Below are 17,082 nucleotides of genomic sequence, written 5' to 3' on the forward strand. Positions count from 1 at the left end.
TACAAAGTTATGAGAGGCCCTCATATATAGATCACAAGCCCTCTGAATGTTCTGGTCATGGTTGGGGTCAAACAGAGTTCAGACCCTCAAAAACCACCCTAGAATATTGCTGTGATGTTCAAACTTTATTTGGAGATGTAGAACTTGAAATAGAATTGACTTTAGATTTTTTAAAGATTGATCTTAGACTAAAATGTAGTTTAAAAACAAAGCCTTTTATGATTCAGGACTCTTGGTCTGTAACCCCTCCCTCACCTGCTGCTTTTAGTTGCTCCTCCCCAAGTCTTTGTTCCCCTGCCCCGACCACTTCCCACCCTTCCCCGTTTTCTGCAACATGGCCTGGCCAAGGATACTTATAACTAACTCCCCAATTAGTAGAGGGAGAGAGAGAGAGAGAGAGAGTCTGAGTCTGACTTTGATGTCTGTTTAAAATGTTGTGACATTCAGGTTTGTTATGTTTAATACAACTGGACTAAAATTGAACCCAAGTCTCTCTCCAATTCATTTGTAGATATTGAATAAAGTTGGACTCAGAGTGCAACCTTGTCTCACTCCCCAATTCATTTCTAAACTTTGAATAAAGTTGAACTCAGACTGCAACCGTGCCTAACTCGCCAATTATTTGTCTACATGTTGAATAAAGTTGGTCTCAGGCTGCAACCTTGTCTCTCTCCCCATTTCAAAATAAGGAAGGCTTCACAAATGTTCATGTCATTCTACTGTAGACTGAGCTTCTCTCATCCAGCATTTCCCCTCCTCCTTAGACTAGACTGAGGGAATGGACAATTTATTCTCCCGGGTCACTACCGCCCAATCTTCTCTGTTTGGTTCCAATTTCTCTGTGTTTCTCTGTGTGAGGAAAATAAGGAGCGCTTCACGGTGTCATCCTTTCGCAGGGGCCATGCTAATCTTCTCTGTATCGATCCAATTTTAGTATATGTGCTGCCAAAGCGAGCACAATACAAAGTTATGAGAGGCCCTCATATATAGATCACAAGCCCTCTGAATGTTCTGGTCATGGTTGGGGTCAAACAGAGTTCAGACCCTCAAAAACCACCCCTAGAATATTGCTGTGATGTTCAAACTTTATTTGGAGATGTAGAACTTGAAATAGAATTGACTTTAGATTTTTTAAAGATTGATCTTAGACTAAAATGTAGTTTAAAAACAAAGCCTTTTATGATTCAGGACTCTTGGTCTGTAACCCCTCCCTCACCTGCTGCTTTTAGTTGCTCCTCCCCAAGTCTTTGTTCCCCTGCCCCGACCACTTCCCACCCTTCCCCGTTTTCTGCAACATGGCCTGGCCAAGGATACTTATAACTAACTCCCCAATTAGTAGAGGGAGAGAGAGAGAGAGAGAGTCTGAGTCTGACTTTGATGTCTGTTTAAAATGTTGTGACATTCAGGTTTGTTATGTTTAATACAACTGGACTAAAATTGAACCCAAGTCTCTCTCAATTCATTTGTAGATATTGAATAAAGTTGGACTCAGAGTGCAACCTTGTCTCACTCCCCAATTCATTTCTAAACTTTGAATAAAGTTGAACTCAGACTGCAACCGTGCCTAACTCGCCAATTATTTGTCTACATGTTGAATAAAGTTGGTCTCAGGCTGCAACCTTGTCTCTCTCCCCATTTCAAAATAAGGAAGGCTTCACAAATGTTCATGTCATTCTACTGTAGACTGAGCTTCTCTCATCCAGCATTTCCCCTCCTCCTTAGACTAGACTGAGGGAATGGACAATTTATTCTCCCGGGTCACTACCGCCCAATCTTCTCTGTTTGGTTCCAATTTCTCTGTGTTTCTCTGTGTGAGGAAAATAAGGAGCGCTTCACGGATTTGCGTGTCATCCTTTCGCAGGGGCCATGCTAATCTTCTCTGTATCGATCAATTTTAGTATATGTGCTGCCAAAGCGAGCACAATACAAAGTTATGAGAGGCCCTCATATATAGATCACAAGCCCTCTGAATGTTCTGGTCATGGTTGGGGTCAAACAGAGTTCAGACCCTCAAAAACCACCCCTAGAATATTGCTGTGATGTTCAAACTTTATTTGGAGATGTAGAACTTGAAATAGAATTGACTTTAGATTTTTTAAAGATTGATCTTAGACTAAAATGTAGTTTAAAAACAAAGCCTTTTATGATTCAGGACTCTTGGTCTGTAACCCCTCCCTCACCTGCTGCTTTTAGTTGCTCCTCCCCAAGTCTTTGTTCCCCTGCCCCGACCACTTCCCACCCTTCCCCCGTTTTCTGCAACATGGCCTGGCCAAGGATACTTATAACTAACTCCCCAATTAGTAGAGGGAGAGAGAGAGAGAGAGTCTGAGTCTGACTTTGATGTCTGTTTAAAATGTTGTGACATTCAGGTTTGTTATGTTTAATACAACTGGACTAAAATTGAACCCAAGTCTCTCTCCAATTCATTTGTAGATATTGAATAAAGTTGGACTCAGAGTGCAACCTTGTCTCACTCCCCAATTCATTTCTAAACTTTGAATAAAGTTGAACTCAGACTGCAACCGTGCCTAACTCGCCAATTATTTGTCTACATGTTGAATAAAGTTGGTCTCAGGCTGCAACCTTGTCTCTCTCCCATTTCAAAATAAGGAAGGCTTCACAAATGTTCATGTCATTCTACTGTAGACTGAGCTTCTCTCATCCAGCATTTCCCCTCCTCCTTAGACTAGACTGAGGGAATGGACAATTTATTCTCCCGGGTCACTACCGCCCAATCTTCTCTGTTTGGTTCCAATTTCTCTGTGTTTCTCTGTGTGAGGAAAATAAGGAGCGCTTCACGGATTTGCGTGTCATCCTTTCGCAGGGGCCATGCTAATCTTCTCTGTATCGATCCAATTTTAGTATATGTGCTGCCAAAGCGAGCACAATACAAAGTTATGAGAGGCCCTCATATATAGATCACAAGCCCTCTGAATGTTCTGGTCATGGTTGGGGTCAAACAGAGTTCAGACCCTCAAAAACCACCCCTAGAATATTGCTGTGATGTTCAAACTTTATTTGGAGATGTAGAACTTGAAATAGAATTGACTTTAGATTTTTTAAAGATTGATCTTAGACTAAAATGTAGTTTAAAAACAAAGCCTTTTATGATTCAGGACTCTTGGTCTGTAACCCCTCCCTCACCTGCTGCTTTTAGTTGCTCCTCCCCAAGTCTTTGTTCCCCTGCCCGACCACTTCCCACCCTTCCCCCGTTTTCTGCAACATGGCCTGGCCAAGGATACTTATAACTAACTCCCCAATTAGTAGAGGGAGAGAGAGAGTCTGAGTCTGACTTTGATGTCTGTTTAAAATGTTGTGACATTCAGGTTTGTTATGTTTAATACAACTGGACTAAAATTGAACCCAAGTCTCTCTCCAATTCATTTGTAGATATTGAATAAAGTTGGACTCAGAGTGCAACCTTGTCTCACTCCCCAATTCATTTCTAAACTTTGAATAAAGTTGAACTCAGACTGCAACCGTGCCTAACTCGCCAATTATTTGTCTACATGTTGAATAAAGTTGGTCTCAGGCTGCAACCTTGTCTCTCTCCCCATTTCAAAATAAGGAAGGCTTCACAAATGTTCATGTCATTCTACTGTAGACTGAGCTTCTCTCATCCAGCATTTCCCCTCCTCCTTAGACTAGACTGAGGGAATGGACAATTTATTCTCCCGGGTCACTACCGCCCAATCTTCTCTGTTTGGTTCCAATTTCTCTGTGTTTCTCTGTGTGAGGAAAATAAGGAGCGCTTCACGGATTTGCGTGTCATCCTTTCGCAGGGGCCATGCTAATCTTCTCTGTATCGATCAATTTTAGTATATGTGCTGCCAAAGCGAGCACAATACAAAGTTATGAGAGGCCCTCATATATAGATCACAAGCCCTCTGAAGGTTCTGGTCATGGTTGGGGTCAAACAGAGTTCAGACCCTCAAAAACCACCCCTAGAATATTGCTGTGATGTTCAAACTTTATTTGGAGATGTAGAACTTGAAATAGAATTGACTTTAGATTTTTTAAAGATTGATCTTAGACTAAAATGTAGTTTAAAAACAAAGCCTTTTATGATTCAGGACTCTTGGTCTGTAACCCCTCCCTCACCTGCTGCTTTTAGTTGCTCCTCCCCAAGTCTTTGTTCCCCTGCCCCGACCACTTCCCACCCTTCCCCGTTTTCTGCAACATGGCCTGGCCAAGGATACTTATAACTAACTCCCCAATTAGTAGAGGGAGAGAGAGAGAGAGAGAGAGTCTGAGTCTGACTTTGATGTCTGTTTAAAATGTTGTGACATTCAGGTTTGTTATGTTTAATACAACTGGACTAAAATTGAACCCAAGTCTCTCTCCAATTCATTTGTAGATATTGAATAAAGTTGGACTCAGAGTGCAACCTTGTCTCACTCCCCAATTCATTTCTAAACTTTGAATAAAGTTGAACTCAGACTGCAACCGTGCCTAACTCGCCAATTATTTGTCTACATGTTGAATAAAGTTGGTCTCAGGCTGCAACCTTGTCTCTCTCCCCATTTCAAAATAAGGAAGGCTTCACAAATGTTCATGTCATTCTACTGTAGACTGAGCTTCTCTCATCCAGCATTTCCCCTCCTCCTTAGACTAGACTGAGGGAATTGGACAATTTATTCTCCCGGGTCACTACCGCCCAATCTTCTCTGTTTGGTTCCAATTTCTCTGTGTTTCTCTGTGTGAGGAAAATAAGGAGCGCTTCACGGATTTGCGTGTCATCCTTTCGCAGGGGCCATGCTAATCTTCTCTGTATCGATCAATTTTAGTATATGTGCTGCCAAAGCGAGCACAATACAAAGTTATGAGAGGCCCTCATATATAGATCACAAGCCCTCTGAATGTTCTGGTCATGGTTGGGGTCAAACAGAGTTCAGACCCTCAAAAACCACCCCTAGAATATTGCTGTGATGTTCAAACTTTATTTGGAGATGTAGAACTTGAAATAGAATTGACTTTAGATTTTTTAAAGATTGATCTTAGACTAAAATGTAGTTTAAAAACAAAGCCTTTTATGATTCAGGACTCTTGGTCTGTAACCCCTCCCTCACCTGCTGCTTTTAGTTGCTCCTCCCCAAGTCTTTGTTCCCCTGCCCCGACCACTTCCCACCCTTCCCCGTTTTCTGCAACATGGCCTGGCCAAGGATACTTATAACTAACTCCCCAATTAGTAGAGGGAGAGAGAGAGAGAGAGAGTCTGAGTCTGACTTTGATGTCTGTTTAAAATGTTGTGACATTCAGGTTTGTTATGTTTAATACAACTGGACTAAAATTGAACCCAAGTCTCTCTCCAATTCATTTGTAGATATTGAATAAAGTTGGACTCAGAGTGCAACCTTGTCTCACTCCCAATTCATTTCTAAACTTTGAATAAAGTTGAACTCAGACTGCAACCGTGCCTAACTCGCCAATTATTTGTCTACATGTTGAATAAAGTTGGTCTCAGGCTGCAACCTTGTCTCTCTCCCCATTTCAAAATAAGGAAGGCTTCACAAATGTTCATGTCATTCTACTGTAGACTGAGCTTCTCTCATCCAGCATTTCCCCTCCTCCTTAGACTAGACTGAGGGGAATGGACAATTTATTCTCCCGGGTCACTACCGCCCAATCTTCTCTGTTTGGTTCCAATTTCTCTGTGTTTCTCTGTGTGAGGAAAATAAGGAGCGCTTCACGGATTTGCGTGTCATCCTTTCGCAGGGCCATGCTAATCTTCTCTGTATCGATCCAATTTTAGTATATGTGCTGCCAAAGCGAGCACAATACAAAGTTATGAGAGGCCCTCATATATAGATCACAAGCCCTCTGAATGTTCTGGTCATGGTTGGGGTCAAACAGAGTTCAGACCCTCAAAAACCACCCCTAGAATATTGCTGTGATGTTCAAACTTTATTTGGAGATGTAGAACTTGAAATAGAATTGACTTTAGATTTTTTAAAGATTGATCTTAGACTAAAATGTAGTTTAAAAACAAAGCCTTTTATGATTCAGGACTCTTGGTCTGTAACCCCTCCCTCACCTGCTGCTTTTAGTTGCTCCTCCCCAAGTCTTTGTTCCCCTGCCCCGACCACTTCCCACCCTTCCCCCCGTTTTCTGCAACATGGCCTGGCCAAGGGTACTTATAACTAACTCCCCAATTAGTAGAGGGAGAGAGAGAGTCTGAGTCTGACTTTGATGTCTGTTTAAAATGTTGTGACATTCAGGTTTGTTATGTTTAATACAACTGGACTAAAATTGAACCCAAGTCTCTCTCCAATTCATTTGTAGATATTGAATAAAGTTGGACTCAGAGTGCAACCTTGTCTCACTCCCAATTCATTTCTAAACTTTGAATAAAGTTGAACTCAGACTGCAACCGTGCCTAACTCGCCAATTATTTGTCTACATGTTGAATAAAGTTGGTCTCAGGCTGCAACCTTGTCTCTCTCCCCATTTCAAAATAAGGAAGGCTTCACAAATGTTCATGTCATTCTACTGTAGACTGAGCTTCTCTCATCCAGCATTTCCCCTCCTCCTTAGACTAGACTGAGGGAATGGACAATTTATTCTCCCGGGTCACTACCGCCCAATCTTCTCTGTTTGGTTCCAATTTCTCTGTGTTTCTCTGTGTGAGGAAAATAAGGAGCGCTTCACGGATTTGCGTGTCATCCTTTCGCAGGGGCCATGCTAATCTTCTCTGTATCGATCCAATTTTAGTATATGTGCTGCCAAAGCGAGCACAATACAAAGTTATGAGAGGCCCTCATATATAGATCACAAGCCCTCTGAATGTTCTGGTCATGGTTGGGGTCAAACAGAGTTCAGACCCTCAAAAACCACCCCTAGAATATTGCTGTGATGTTCAAACTTTATTTGGAGATGTAGAACTTGAAATAGAATTGACTTTAGATTTTTTAAAGATTGATCTTAGACTAAAATGTAGTTTAAAAACAAAGCCTTTTATGATTCAGGACTCTTGGTCTGTAACCCCTCCCTCACCTGCTGCTTTTAGTTGCTCCTCCCCAAGTCTTTGTTCCCCTGCCCCGACCACTTCCCACCCTTCCCCCGTTTTCTGCAACATGGCCTGGCCAAGGATACTTATAACTAACTCCCCAATTAGTAGAGGGAGAGAGAGAGTCTGAGTCTGACTTTGATGTCTGTTTAAAATGTTGTGACATTCAGGTTTGTTATGTTTAATACAACTGGACTAAAATTGAACCCAAGTCTCTCTCCAATTCATTTGTAGATATTGAATAAAGTTGGACTCAGAGTGCAACCTTGTCTCACTCCCCAATTCATTTCTAAACTTTGAATAAAGTTGAACTCAGACTGCAACCGTGCCTAACTCGCCAATTATTTGTCTACATGTTGAATAAAGTTGGTCTCAGGCTGCAACCTTGTCTCTCTCCCCATTTCAAAATAAGGAAGGCTTCACAAATGTTCATGTCATTCTACTGTAGACTGAGCTTCTCTCATCCAGCATTTCCCCTCCTCCTTAGACTAGACTGAGGGGAATGGACAATTTATTCTCCCGGGTCACTACCGCCCAATCTTCTCTGTTTGGTTCCAATTTCTCTGTGTTTCTCTGTGTGAGGAAAATAAGGAGCGCTTCACGGATTTGCGTGTCATCCTTTCGCAGGGGCCATGCTAATCTTCTCTGTATCGATCAATTTTAGTATATGTGCTGCCAAAGCGAGCACAATACAAAGTTATGAGAGGCCCTCATATATAGATCACAAGCCCTCTGAATGTTCTGGTCATGGTTGGGGTCAAACAGAGTTCAGACCCTCAAAAACCACCCCTAGAATATTGCTGTGATGTTCAAACTTTATTTGGAGATGTAGAACTTGAAATAGAATTGACTTTAGATTTTTTAAAGATTGATCTTAGACTAAAATGTAGTTTAAAAACAAAGCCTTTTATGATTCAGGACTCTTGGTCTGTAACCCCTCCCTCACCTGCTGCTTTTAGTTGCTCCTCCCCAAGTCTTTGTTCCCCTGCCCGACCACTTCCCACCCTTCCCCGTTTTCTGCAACATGGCCTGGCCAAGGATACTTATAACTAACTCCCCAATTAGTAGAGGGAGAGAGAGAGAGAGAGAGTCTGAGTCTGACTTTGATGTCTGTTTAAAATGTTGTGACATTCAGGTTTGTTATGTTTAATACAACTGGACTAAAATTGAACCCAAGTCTCTCTCCAATTCATTTGTAGATATTGAATAAAGTTGGACTCAGAGTGCAACCTTGTCTCACTCCCCAATTCATTTCTAAACTTTGAATAAAGTTGAACTCAGACTGCAACCGTGCCTAACTCGCCAATTATTTGTCTACATGTTGAATAAAGTTGGTCTCAGGCTGCAACCTTGTCTCTCTCCCCATTTCAAAATAAGGAAGGCTTCACAAATGTTCATGTCATTCTACTGTAGACTGAGCTTCTCTCATCCAGCATTTCCCCTCCTCCTTAGACTAGACTGAGGGAATGGACAATTTATTCTCCCGGGTCACTACCGCCCAATCTTCTCTGTTTGGTTCCAATTTCTCTGTGTTTCTCTGTGTGAGGAAAATAAGGAGCGCTTCACGGATTTGCGTGTCATCCTTTCGCAGGGGCCATGCTAATCTTCTCTGTATCGATCCAATTTTTAGTATATGTGCTGCCAAAGCGAGCACAATACAAAGTTATGAGAGGCCCTCATATATAGATCACAAGCCCTCTGAATGTTCTGGTCATGGTTGGGGTCAAACAGAGTTCAGACCCTCAAAAACCACCCCTAGAATATTGCTGTGATGTTCAAACTTTATTTGGAGATGTAGAACTTGAAATAGAATTGACTTTAGATTTTTTAAAGATTGATCTTAGACTAAAATGTAGTTTAAAAACAAAGCCTTTTATGATTCAGGACTCTTGGTCTGTAACCCCTCCCTCACCTGCTGCTTTTAGTTGCTCCTCCCCAAGTCTTTGTTCCCCTGCCCCGACCACTTCCCACCCTTCCCCGTTTTCTGCAACATGGCCTGGCCAAGGATACTTATAACTAACTCCCCAATTAGTAGAGGGAGAGAGAGAGAGAGAGAGAGTCTGAGTCTGACTTTGATGTCTGTTTAAAATGTTGTGACATTCAGGTTTGTTATGTTTAATACAACTGGACTAAAATTGAACCCAAGTCTCTCTCCAATTCATTTGTAGATATTGAATAAAGTTGGACTCAGAGTGCAACCTTGTCTCACTCCCAATTCATTTCTAAACTTTGAATAAAGTTGAACTCAGACTGCAACCGTGCCTAACTCGCCAATTATTTGTCTACATGTTGAATAAAGTTGGTCTCAGGCTGCAACCTTGTCTCTCTCCCCATTTCAAAATAAGGAAGGCTTCACAAATGTTCATGTCATTCTACTGTAGACTGAGCTTCTCTCATCCAGCATTTCCCCTCCTCCTTAGACTAGACTGAGGGAATGGACAATTTATTCTCCCGGGTCACTACCGCCCAATCTTCTCTGTTTGGTTCCAATTTCTCTGTGTTTCTCTGTGTGAGGAAAATAAGGAGCGCTTCACGGATTTGCGTGTCATCCTTTCGCAGGGGCCATGCTAATCTTCTCTGTATCGATCCAATTTTAGTATATGTGCTGCCAAAGCGAGCACAATACAAAGTTATGAGAGGCCCTCATATATAGATCACAAGCCCTCTGAATGTTCTGGTCATGGTTGGGGTCAAACAGAGTTCAGACCCTCAAAAACCACCCCTAGAATATTGCTGTGATGTTCAAACTTTATTTGGAGATGTAGAACTTGAAATAGAATTGACTTTAGATTTTTAAAGATTGATCTTAGACTAAAATGTAGTTTAAAAACAAAGCCTTTTATGATTCAGGACTCTTGGTCTGTAACCCCTCCCTCACCTGCTGCTTTTAGTTGCTCCTCCCCAAGTCTTTGTTCCCCTGCCCGACCACTTCCCACCCTTCCCCGTTTTCTGCAACATGGCCTGGCCAAGGATACTTATAACTAACTCCCCAATTAGTAGAGGGAGAGAGAGAGAGAGAGAGTCTGAGTCTGACTTTGATGTCTGTTTAAAATGTTGTGACATTCAGGTTTGTTATGTTTAATACAACTGGACTAAAATTGAACCCAAGTCTCTCTCCAATTCATTTGTAGATATTGAATAAAGTTGGACTCAGAGTGCAACCTTGTCTCACTCCCAATTCATTTCTAAACTTTGAATAAAGTTGAACTCAGACTGCAACCGTGCCTAACTCGCCAATTATTTGTCTACATGTTGAATAAAGTTGGTCTCAGGCTGCAACCTTGTCTCTCTCCCCATTTCAAAATAAGGAAGGCTTCACAAATGCTCATGTCATTCTACTGTAGACTGAGCTTCTCTCATCCAGCATTTCCCCTCCTCCTTAGACTAGACTGAGGGAATGGACAATTTATTCTCCCCGGGTCACTACCGCCCAATCTTCTCTGTTTGGTTCCAATTTCTCTGTGTTTCTCTGTGTGAGGAAAATAAGGAGCGCTTCACGGATTTGCGTGTCATCCTTTCGCAGGGGCCATGCTAATCTTCTCTGTATCGATCCAATTTTAGTATATGTGCTGCCAAAGCGAGCACAATACAAAGTTATGAGAGGCCCTCATATATAGATCACAAGCCCTCTGAATGTTCTGGTCATGGTTGGGGTCAAACAGAGTTCAGACCCTCAAAAACCACCCCTAGAATATTGCTGTGATGTTCAAACTTTATTTGGAGATGTAGAACTTGAAATAGAATTGACTTTAGATTTTTTAAAGATTGATCTTAGACTAAAATGTAGTTTAAAAACAAAGCCTTTTATGATTCAGGACTCTTGGTCTGTAACCCCTCCCTCACCTGCTGCTTTTAGTTGCTCCTCCCCAAGTCTTTGTTCCCCTGCCCGACCACTTCCCACCCTTCCCCGTTTTCTGCAACATGGCCTGGCCAAGGATACTTATAACTAACTCCCCAATTAGTAGAGGGAGAGAGAGAGAGAGAGAGAGTCTGAGTCTGACTTTGATGTCTGTTTAAAATGTTGTGACATTCAGGTTTGTTATGTTTAATACAACTGGACTAAAATTGAACCCAAGTCTCTCTCCAATTCATTTGTAGATATTGAATAAAGTTGGACTCAGAGTGCAACCTTGTCTCACTCCCCAATTCATTTCTAAACTTTGAATAAAGTTGAACTCAGACTGCAACCGTGCCTAACTCGCCAATTATTTGTCTACATGTTGAATAAAGTTGGTCTCAGGCTGCAACCTTGTCTCTCTCCCCATTTCAAAATAAGGAAGGCTTCACAAATGCTCATGTCATTCTACTGTAGACTGAGCTTCTCTCATCCAGCATTTCCCCTCCTCCTTAGACTAGACTGAGGGGAATGGACAATTTATTCTCCCCGGGTCACTACCGCCCAATCTTCTCTGTTTGGTTCCAATTTCTCTGTGTTTCTCTGTGTGAGGAAAATAAGGAGCGCTTCACGGTTTGCGTGTCATCCTTTCGCAGGGGCCATGCTAATCTTCTCTGTATCGATCCAATTTTAGTATATGTGCTGCCAAAGCGAGCACAATACAAAGTTATGAGAGGCCCTCATATATAGATCACAAGCCCTCTGAATGTTCTGGTCATGGTTGGGGTCAAACAGAGTTCAGACCCTCAAAAACCACCCCTAGAATATTGCTGTGATGTTCAAACTTTATTTGGAGATGTAGAACTTGAAATAGAATTGACTTTAGATTTTTAAAGATTGATCTTAGACTAAAATGTAGTTTAAAAACAAAGCCTTTTATGATTCAGGACTCTTGGTCTGTAACCCCTCCCTCACCTGCTGCTTTTAGTTGCTCCTCCCCAAGTCTTTGTTCCCCTGCCACGACCACTTCCCACCCTTCCCCCGTTTTCTGCAACATGGCCTGGCCAAGGATACTTATAACTAACTCCCCAATTAGTAGAGGGAGAGAGAGAGAGAGAGAGTCTGAGTCTGACTTTGATGTCTGTTTAAAATGTTGTGACATTCAGGTTTGTTATGTTTAATACAACTGGACTAAAATTGAACCCAAGTCTCTCTCCAATTCATTTGTAGATATTGAATAAAGTTGGACTCAGAGTGCAACCTTGTCTCACTCCCCAATTCATTTCTAAACTTTGAATAAAGTTGAACTCAGACTGCAACCGTGCCTAACTCGCCAATTATTTGTCTACATGTTGAATAAAGTTGGTCTCAGGCTGCAACCTTGTCTCTCTCCCCATTTCAAAATAAGGAAGGCTTCACAAATGCTCATGTCATTCTACTGTAGACTGAGCTTCTCTCATCCAGCATTTCCCCTCCTCCTTAGACTAGACTGAGGGGAATGGACAATTTATTCTCCCCGGGTCACTACCGCCCAATCTTCTCTGTTTGGTTCCAATTTCTCTGTGTTTCTCTGTGTGAGGAAAATAAGGAGCGCTTCACGGATTTGCGTGTCATCCTTTCGCAGGGGCCATGCTAATCTTCTCTGTATCGATACAATTTTAGTATATGTGCTGCCAAAGCGAGCACAATACAAAGTTATGAGAGGCCCTCATATATAGATCACAAGCCCTCTGAATGTTCTGGTCATGGTTGGGGTCAAACAGAGTTCAGACCCTCAAAAACCACCCCTAGAATATTGCTGTGATGTTCAAACTTTATTTGGAGATGTAGAACTTGAAATAGAATTGACTTTAGATTTTTAAAGATTGATCTTAGACTAAAATGTAGTTTAAAAACAAAGCCTTTTATGATTCAGGACTCTTGGTCTGTAACCCCTCCCTCACCTGCTGCTTTTAGTTGCTCCTCCCCAAGTCTTTGTTCCCCTGCCCCGACCACTTCCCACCCTTCCCCGTTTTCTGCAACATGGCCTGGCCAAGGATACTTATAACTAACTCCCCAATTAGTAGAGGGAGAGAGAGAGAGAGAGAGTCTGAGTCTGACTTTGATGTCTGTTTAAAATGTTGTGACATTCAGGTTTGTTATGTTTAATACAACTGGACTAAAATTGAACCCAAGTCTCTCTCCAATTCATTTGTAGATATTGAATAAAGTTGGACTCAGAGTGCAACCTTGTCTCACTCCCCAATTCATTTCTAAACTTTGAATAAAGTTGAACTCAGACTGCAACCGTGCCTAACTCGCCAATTATTTGTCTACATGTTGAATAAAGTTGGTCTCAGGCTGCAACCTTGTCTCTCTCCCCATTTCAAAATAAGGAAGGCTTCACAAATGTTCATGTCATTCTACTGTAGACTGAGCTTCTCTCATCCAGCATTTCCCCTCCTCCTTAGACTAGACTGAGGGAATGGACAATTTATTCTCCCCGGGTCACTACCGCCCAATCTTCTCTGTTTGGTTCCAATTTCTCTGTGTTTCTCTGTGTGAGGAAAATAAGGAGCGCTTCACGGATTTGCGTGTCATCCTTTCGCAGGGGCCATGCTAATCTTCTCTGTATCGATCCAATTTTAGTATATGTGCTGCCAAAGCGAGCACAATACAAAGTTATGAGAGGCCCTCATATATAGATCACAAGCCCTCTGAATGTTCTGGTCATGGTTGGGGTCAAACAGAGTTCAGACCCTCAAAAACCACCCCTAGAATATTGCTGTGATGTTCAAACTTTATTTGGAGATGTAGAACTTGAAATAGAATTGACTTTAGATTTTTTAAAGATTGATCTTAGACTAAAATGTAGTTTAAAAACAAAGCCTTTTATGATTCAGGACTCTTGGTCTGTAACCCCTCCCTCACCTGCTGCTTTTAGTTGCTCCTCCCCAAGTCTTTGTTCCCCTGCCCCGACCACTTCCCACCCTTCCCCCGTTTTCTGCAACATGGCCTGGCCAAGGATACTTATAACTAACTCCCCAATTAGTAGAGGGAGAGAGAGAGAGAGAGAGAGTCTGAGTCTGACTTTGATGTCTGTTTAAAATGTTGTGACATTCAGGTTTGTTATGTTTAATACAACTGGACTAAAATTGAACCCAAGTCTCTCTCCAATTCATTTGTAGATATTGAATAAAGTTGGACTCAGAGTGCAACCTTGTCTCACTCCCCAATTCATTTCTAAACTTTGAATAAAGTTGAACTCAGACTGCAACCGTGCCTAACTCGCCAATTATTTGTCTACATGTTGAATAAAGTTGGTCTCAGGCTGCAACCTTGTCTCTCTCCCCATTTCAAAATAAGGAAGGCTTCACAAATGCTCATGTCATTCTACTGTAGACTGAGCTTCTCTCATCCAGCATTTCCCCTCCTCCTTAGACTAGACTGAGGGAATGGACAATTTATTCTCCCGGGTCACTACCGCCCAATCTTCTCTGTTTGGTTCCAATTTCTCTGTGTTTCTCTGTGTGAGGAAAATAAGGAGCGCTTCACGGATTTGCGTGTCATCCTTTCGCAGGGGCCATGCTAATCTTCTCTGTATCGATCCAATTTTAGTATATGTGCTGCCAAAGCGAGCACAATACAAAGTTATGAGAGGCCCTCATATATAGATCACAAGCCCTCTGAATGTTCTGGTCATGGTTGGGGTCAAACAGAGTTCAGACCCTCAAAAACCACCCCTAGAATATTGCTGTGATGTTCAAACTTTATTTGGAGATGTAGAACTTGAAATAGAATTGACTTTAGATTTTTTAAAGATTGATCTTAGACTAAAATGTAGTTTAAAAACAAAGCCTTTTATGATTCAGGACTCTTGGTCTGTAACCCCTCCCTCACCTGCTGCTTTTAGTTGCTCCTCCCCAAGTCTTTGTTCCCCTGCCCCGACCACTTCCCACCCTTCCCCCGTTTTCTGCAACATGGCCTGGCCAAGGATACTTATAACTAACTCCCCAATTAGTAGAGGAGAGAGAGAGAGAGAGAGAGAGAGAGTCTGAGTCTGACTTTGATGTCTGTTTAAAATGTTGTGACATTCAGGTTTGTTATGTTTAATACAACTGGACTAAAATTGAACCCAAGTCTCTCTCCAATTCATTTGTAGATATTGAATAAAGTTGGACTCAGAGTGCAACCTTGTCTCACTCCCCAATTCATTTCTAAACTTTGAATAAAGTTGAACTCAGACTGCAACCGTGCCTAACTCGCCAATTATTTGTCTACATGTTGAATAAAGTTGGTCTCAGGCTGCAACCTTGTCTCTCTCCCCATTTCAAAATAAGGAAGGCTTCACAAATGCTCATGTCATTCTACTGTAGACTGAGCTTCTCTCATCCAGCATTTCCCCTCCTCCTTAGACTAGACTGAGGGAATGGACAATTTATTCTCCCGGGTCACTACCGCCCAATCTTCTCTGTTTGGTTCCAATTTCTCTGTGTTTCTCTGTGTGAGGAAAATAAGGAGCGCTTCACGGATTTGCGTGTCATCCTTTCGCAGGGGCCATGCTAATCTTCTCTGTATCGATCCAATTTTAGTATATGTGCTGCCAAAGCGAGCACAATACAAAGTTATGAGAGGCCCTCATATATAGATCACAAGCCCTCTGAATGTTCTGGTCATGGTTGGGGTCAAACAGAGTTCAGACCCTCAAAAACCACCCCTAGAATATTGCTGTGATGTTCAAACTTTATTTGGAGATGTAGAACTTGAAATAGAATTGACTTTAGATTTTTAAAGATTGATCTTAGACTAAAATGTAGTTTAAAAACAAAGCCTTTTATGATTCAGGACTCTTGGTCTGTAACCCCTCCCTCACCTGCTGCTTTTAGTTGCTCCTCCCCAAGTCTTTGTTCCCCTGCCCGACCACTTCCCACCCTTCCCCGTTTTCTGCAACATGGCCTGGCCAAGGATACTTATAACTAACTCCCCAATTAGTAGAGGGAGAGAGAGAGAGAGAGAGAGTCTGAGTCTGACTTTGATGTCTGTTTAAAATGTTGTGACATTCAGGTTTGTTATGTTTAATACAACTGGACTAAAATTGAACCCAAGTCTCTCTCCAATTCATTTGTAGATATTGAATAAAGTTGGACTCAGAGTGCAACCTTGTCTCACTCCCCAATTCATTTCTAAACTTTGAATAAAGTTGAACTCAGACTGCAACCGTGCCTAACTCGCCAATTATTTGTCTACATGTTGAATAAAGTTGGTCTCAGGCTGCAACCTTGTCTCTCTCCCATTTCAAAATAAGGAAGGCTTCACAAATGCTCATGTCATTCTACTGTAGACTGAGCTTCTCTCATCCAGCATTTCCCCTCCTCCTTAGACTAGACTGAGGGGAATGGACAATTTATTCTCCCGGGTCACTACCGCCCAATCTTCTCTGTTTGGTTCCAATTTCTCTGTGTTTCTCTGTGTGAGGAAAATAAGGAGCGCTTCACGGATTTGCGTGTCATCCTTTCGCAGGGGCCATGCTAATCTTCTCTGTATCGATCCAATTTTAGTATATGTGCTGCCAAAGCGAGCACAATACAAAGTTATGAGAGGCCCTCATATATAGATCACAAGCCCTCTGAATGTTCTGGTCATGGTTGGGGTCAAACAGAGTTCAGACCCTCAAAAACCACCCTAGAATATTGCTGTGATGTTCAAACTTTATTTGGAGATGTAGAACTTGAAATAGAATTGACTTTAGATTTTTTAAATATTGATCTTAGACTAAAATGTAGTTTAAAAACAAAGCCTTTTATGATTCAGGACTCTTGGTCTGTAACCCCTCCCTCACCTGCTGCTTTTAGTTGCTCCTCCCCAAGTCTTTGTTCCCCTGCCCCGACCACTTCCCACCCTTCCCCGTTTTCTGCAACATGGCCTGGCCAAGGATACTTATAACTAACTCCCCAATTAGTAGAGGGAGAGAGAGAGAGAGAGAGAGTCTGAGTCTGACTTTGATGTCTGTTTAAAATGTTGTGACATTCAGGTTTGTTATGTTTAATACAACTGGACTAAAATTGAACCCAAGTCTCTCTCCAATTCATTTGTAGATATTGAATAAAGTTGGACTCAGAGTGCAACCTTGTCTCACTCCCCAATTCATTTCTAAACTTTGAATAAAGTTGAACTCAGACTGCAACCGTGCCTAACTCGCCAATTATTTGTCTACATGTTGAATAAAGTTGGTCTCAGGCTGCAACCTTGTCTCTCTCCCCAT

At 41.9% G+C, this 17,082-nt stretch overlaps 16 non-coding genes and 1 pseudogene across 16 annotated transcripts; all 17 read right to left on the bottom strand.

Annotated features, from left to right (window-relative positions):
- Positions 1-858: 858 nt before the first annotated feature.
- Positions 859-958, bottom strand: LOC135560740 (U6 spliceosomal RNA; annotated as a pseudogene).
- An 858-nt stretch (positions 959-1,816) lies between these two features.
- On the bottom strand, positions 1,817-1,922 carry LOC135560728 (U6 spliceosomal RNA). The gene has a single exon (XR_010459227.1). It is a non-coding gene; the product is annotated as a U6 spliceosomal RNA (small nuclear RNA).
- Positions 1,923-2,779: 857 nt separating this feature from the next.
- Positions 2,780-2,886, bottom strand: LOC135560704 (U6 spliceosomal RNA). The gene has a single exon (XR_010459203.1). It is a non-coding gene; the product is annotated as a U6 spliceosomal RNA (small nuclear RNA).
- Positions 2,887-3,737: 851 nt separating this feature from the next.
- Positions 3,738-3,843, bottom strand: LOC135560729 (U6 spliceosomal RNA). Its single transcript, XR_010459228.1, has one exon. It is a non-coding gene; the product is annotated as a U6 spliceosomal RNA (small nuclear RNA).
- An 862-nt stretch (positions 3,844-4,705) lies between these two features.
- Positions 4,706-4,811, bottom strand: LOC135560732 (U6 spliceosomal RNA). The gene has a single exon (XR_010459231.1). It is a non-coding gene; the product is annotated as a U6 spliceosomal RNA (small nuclear RNA).
- An 859-nt stretch (positions 4,812-5,670) lies between these two features.
- LOC135560736 (U6 spliceosomal RNA) lies at positions 5,671-5,776 on the bottom strand. Its single transcript, XR_010459235.1, has one exon. It is a non-coding gene; the product is annotated as a U6 spliceosomal RNA (small nuclear RNA).
- An 852-nt stretch (positions 5,777-6,628) lies between these two features.
- Positions 6,629-6,735, bottom strand: LOC135560705 (U6 spliceosomal RNA). The gene has a single exon (XR_010459204.1). It is a non-coding gene; the product is annotated as a U6 spliceosomal RNA (small nuclear RNA).
- Positions 6,736-7,588: 853 nt separating this feature from the next.
- LOC135560733 (U6 spliceosomal RNA) lies at positions 7,589-7,694 on the bottom strand. Its single transcript, XR_010459232.1, has one exon. It is a non-coding gene; the product is annotated as a U6 spliceosomal RNA (small nuclear RNA).
- An 858-nt stretch (positions 7,695-8,552) lies between these two features.
- On the bottom strand, positions 8,553-8,660 carry LOC135560720 (U6 spliceosomal RNA). Its single transcript, XR_010459219.1, has one exon. It is a non-coding gene; the product is annotated as a U6 spliceosomal RNA (small nuclear RNA).
- Positions 8,661-9,520: 860 nt separating this feature from the next.
- Positions 9,521-9,627, bottom strand: LOC135560707 (U6 spliceosomal RNA). The gene has a single exon (XR_010459206.1). It is a non-coding gene; the product is annotated as a U6 spliceosomal RNA (small nuclear RNA).
- An 857-nt stretch (positions 9,628-10,484) lies between these two features.
- On the bottom strand, positions 10,485-10,591 carry LOC135560675 (U6 spliceosomal RNA). Its single transcript, XR_010459174.1, has one exon. It is a non-coding gene; the product is annotated as a U6 spliceosomal RNA (small nuclear RNA).
- An 862-nt stretch (positions 10,592-11,453) lies between these two features.
- Positions 11,454-11,559, bottom strand: LOC135560719 (U6 spliceosomal RNA). Its single transcript, XR_010459218.1, has one exon. It is a non-coding gene; the product is annotated as a U6 spliceosomal RNA (small nuclear RNA).
- Positions 11,560-12,420: 861 nt separating this feature from the next.
- LOC135560716 (U6 spliceosomal RNA) lies at positions 12,421-12,527 on the bottom strand. The gene has a single exon (XR_010459215.1). It is a non-coding gene; the product is annotated as a U6 spliceosomal RNA (small nuclear RNA).
- An 859-nt stretch (positions 12,528-13,386) lies between these two features.
- Positions 13,387-13,493, bottom strand: LOC135560708 (U6 spliceosomal RNA). Its single transcript, XR_010459207.1, has one exon. It is a non-coding gene; the product is annotated as a U6 spliceosomal RNA (small nuclear RNA).
- An 862-nt stretch (positions 13,494-14,355) lies between these two features.
- Positions 14,356-14,462, bottom strand: LOC135560709 (U6 spliceosomal RNA). The gene has a single exon (XR_010459208.1). It is a non-coding gene; the product is annotated as a U6 spliceosomal RNA (small nuclear RNA).
- Positions 14,463-15,329: 867 nt separating this feature from the next.
- LOC135560710 (U6 spliceosomal RNA) lies at positions 15,330-15,436 on the bottom strand. The gene has a single exon (XR_010459209.1). It is a non-coding gene; the product is annotated as a U6 spliceosomal RNA (small nuclear RNA).
- An 859-nt stretch (positions 15,437-16,295) lies between these two features.
- Positions 16,296-16,402, bottom strand: LOC135560676 (U6 spliceosomal RNA). The gene has a single exon (XR_010459175.1). It is a non-coding gene; the product is annotated as a U6 spliceosomal RNA (small nuclear RNA).
- Positions 16,403-17,082: the final 680 nt, after the last annotated feature.

This window comes from Oncorhynchus nerka, linkage group LG15 (genome assembly GCF_034236695.1).
Source record: "Oncorhynchus nerka isolate Pitt River linkage group LG15, Oner_Uvic_2.0, whole genome shotgun sequence".
NCBI classification, from domain to species: Eukaryota; Metazoa; Chordata; class Actinopteri; order Salmoniformes; family Salmonidae; genus Oncorhynchus; species Oncorhynchus nerka.